Genomic DNA, 4163 nt, shown 5'->3' with positions numbered 1-4163 from the left:
ACCCCCACAAGTTGGAGCTTGGAGGATCGTGAGGCCGAACGCCCAACTTGCTGACAAGATGTCTAAAATGATCCACACCAAGCGGTTTAGTAAAGAGATCGGCTAATTGGGCTGCAGAGATTTTTTCGCGAACAAAATAACAATCGATTTCAATATGTTTAGTCCATTCATGAAATACCGGATTTTCAGAGATGTGAATAGCAGCCTGATTGTCACAATAGACTGGAATTAGCTTCGGAATATTGATACGAAGATCAGTGAATAAATAATGTAACCATTGTAACTCAGAAGTTACCCTGGCTAGAGCTCTATATTCTGCCTCAGCAGAGAAAGGTAAATAGTGGGTTGTTTCTTGGATTTCCAAGAAAGAGGACTAGTACCCAACATGACGAAATAACCTTCCGTAGAGCGACGAGTAATTGGACAACCTACCAATCCGAATCAGTGTAACCAGCAAGAGAAAGTGAGCTAGTGGCAGAAAGAAAAATGCCGTGAGCAATCGTACCCTTTAGGTAACGAACAACGCGGTAAGCAGCATCCAGGTGACCAGAACAAGGATGTTGCAAGAATTGACTTAAATAATTCACAGAATAAGTAATATCAGGACAAGTTACCTGAAGATATAGAAGACGACCAATTAAGCAACGATAAATACTTAGATCAGAGATAGGATCACCTGAGTTTGGTAATAATTTTAGGTGTTGCTCCATAGGAGAGGCCGCAGGTTTAGCACCTAAAAAACCAGAATCCTGAATAATGTCTAGAATATATTTACGTTGTCCAAGAAAAATGCCATTTGGAGAACGAGAAACTTCAATGCCCAGAAAATATTGCAAACGCCCTAGATTTTTGAGTGAAAATTTGGCTTCGAGTTTATGTATGAGCTGCTGGATAGCCAAATGATTATTTCCTGTAATAATGATATCGTCGACATAAACCAAAAGATAAATAGAGATGGCGTCGGACATGACGAACTATATTCAAACAATAACAAGATGATACCAATAACAAGATGATAACATCACCTATATTCAAACAAGTGAAACTCATCAATTGGAAAAACTACCTTCATCTCATTAACAACATGACGAACTTCTTCAAAAACAATGACAAAACTCTGAATATAACCGAATCAAAGCACATATTTCAGTATTACACATACGTACTCATGGATCGAACCCAAAAACAATGACAAAACTCTGTATATAACCGAATCAAAGAAGATATTTCAGTATTACATATACGTACTCATGGATCGAACCCACTTTCCTGTATTAGAAATGATACCAATAACAAGATGATAACATCACCTATATTCAAACAAGTGAAACTCATCAATTGGAAAAACTACCTTCAGCTCATTAACAACATGACGAACTTCTTCAAAAACAATGACAAAACTCTGAATATAACCGAATCAAAGCACATATTTCAGTATTACACATACGTACTCATGGATCGAACCCAAAAACAATGACAAAACTCTGTATATAACCGAATCAAAGCAGATATTTCAGTATTACATATACGTACTCATGGATCGAACCCAAAAATCAATTAAAAAACACGGTGCAACACAAATGCACTCATGGATCGAATCCAAAAACAATGACAAAACTCTGAATATAACCGAATCAAAGCAGATATTTCAGTATTACACATACGTACTCATGGATCGAACCCAAAAAAAATGACAAAACTCTGAATATAACCGAATCAAAGAAGATATTTCAGTATTACATATATGTACTCATGGATCGAACCCAAAAATCAATTAAAAAACGCGGTGCAACACAAACACACTCAGAGATCATACCAAAATCGACGAAAGTAAACTCTTCCAGTTTACTATCAACATCAGATCTAATACCTAAACATTAGATTTTGCTATAAACATGAAAATTTCTCTAATCCGAGAAGAAAAAAACCTAAATTAACATAAGCTTTTGAAGAAGAAAGGAAAAATGAAAACCTAAACTATACCAACAGTAAGGAAGTGAACCTACCGATTAATCTTAGTTTGAGTTCACGAATTGATCAACACCTCAGAAGATCTTCATAGCCGGAGCTCTTCACCGAACCACATATGAGAAAATGAAGAATAGATCGAGAAAATGAAGAAGAAATGGATTTGGTTACTGCTTTTATATACTTGAGGGTGTTTTCGGTATTTAAAAATACGTCCCCATATGTTCCACATGTGTGCAGGACCAGGGCTTAAAAAGTTGGGTCTATTTTTCTGTTTTCTTTTTATTATGGACCTCCGATTAATGGGCTTTAGTGGGTGGACCTGCCACTAAGTAAGAACACTATAATAGGACCTATAGGTAATTCCTACATATCACATTCGTACCAACCCTCATCTGCATACATCACACGCTCAACAGGCTGTGCAGGGGTAAAATACTTGGCTACTATTGGGTATGGCCATAACCATTCATTTGAAGCACAATAACGAGGAACAATTATCTCTTCTTCCATGCGATCGAGGATTTGAAGACGAGCCTTTGATGCAGGTCCTAAGCACTCACATAAAATGTCTAGAGAAACTCCAGCAACATTTAGATCCAATTGAACTGCAGTAATTCCTTCCCACGAGCCTGCAACTTTCAAGTTCATGTCCCCTAAGTGCTCTTCCGAACTTGACAAATCAGTCAAAACCCGGTAAGCATGCACAGTACTTCCAGAGTGAACTTCCCTTACTAGACCCATTGAAACGCCTGCCACCTGTTTCCTTAGCGGGACACCAGCGTCCATTAATGCAATGCTCACTCCACAAACAGAGGCCGTAGAGGCAGAACCATCATGACGTACAACTTGTGAGTTGCAACGAACAACATAAGGGAAAGTATCTTCTTTAGGTAAATCTGCAACAAAAGCATTCTCCATAAAACTGCCATCCTCATCTTCATTACCGTTGTTTCCGCAATTTTTCCAGTCTCCATCAATCCTAAAGGGTCGAGTCTTGTATAAGTATCTGGGGTAACTAATAATCATGTCACAGGATCTTCTGTTAGAAAAGTGCCTATACTTAGCATCCACAAACTCAGCATGAGGTTCAGCTTCATCCGTTTCTGGTATTGTTTGTGTCACGGTGCACGAAACCTGAGTCGCCCCACACAAAAAAAATGACGAACCTTGTAGTCCTGACGAGACTCGACTGTATTTACAATCTACTCGTCTAACTTCGTCAAAGTGCCTCCCATCAAGTCTAATACCATTTTCAACATTCCATCTATGGAAAATCTTTTTCCGCAGTTTGTCCACCATATATGGATGTACCGGCTCTATTTTTTCTATATCATGGCTCTCCTCTACCTCTAGTACTTTATTTGCATCTCCAATAATTTTTTCCAAATATTATGCACCTTTAGTCTTTTCACATGCACCAGAATCAGGAAGGGTTAAGTTGTAAAATGCCCCAATTTGGACTACAAGGTTGTGAAAATGTCCCAGACGTTAGGCAAAAGATCAAAATGCCCCAAAACGGAATCAAAATGCCCCAATCTGTTATGTTTTCCGTCTGACATGGTTAAGTGGTCAAAACAGTAAGCGTGTGGACCCGCACGTGTAAATAAATATCATTTATACCCTTCTGTCAAAATGCCCCACAAGCACGTGACTAGTTAACCATGTGCCACATTTAGTTAGATTGCGACACGTGGCTAGACTAAAATTGGACGGCCATAGATGAAGTGGTTATATTTACTGAAATAGATGTTTCTTTTTCTAAAATGACCAGCATGTCCTGTTAATTAGGATTGCGACACGTGACTATTCTTTTAGTTGGACGGCTGGAGATTTGGTTGTTATATTTACAACAATGGGTTTTTTTTTAAGAGAATGACCACCGTGTCCTACAATCTAGGATTGCAACACGTGTCACATGAGTTCAAATCAACGGCTACAGATTTCGACCGTTTTAAATCCGACCGTTGTAGATTCCGACCGTTGTAATAACAGACACTTTCTTGTCTCGCCTGACTTATATAAATGGGAAATTTTCACAACCTTAAATCACTATATTGGTTTTTTTTCTTCAAAATGTCTGCTAGCTCAAGTGAGAAAATGAAAATGGTAAGAGCAATTTCAAGATTTTTTCAAAGAAGAACATAGCTAAGGGGTGAGTATCTTATCCATCTTACTTTAATTTTTACTTAATT

Source organism: Papaver somniferum, chromosome 6, assembly GCF_003573695.1.
Source record: "Papaver somniferum cultivar HN1 chromosome 6, ASM357369v1, whole genome shotgun sequence".
Taxonomy (NCBI): Eukaryota; Viridiplantae; Streptophyta; class Magnoliopsida; order Ranunculales; family Papaveraceae; genus Papaver; species Papaver somniferum.
The sequence above is the reverse complement of the archived record's forward strand: the minus strand, read 5'-3'. Positions refer to the sequence as shown.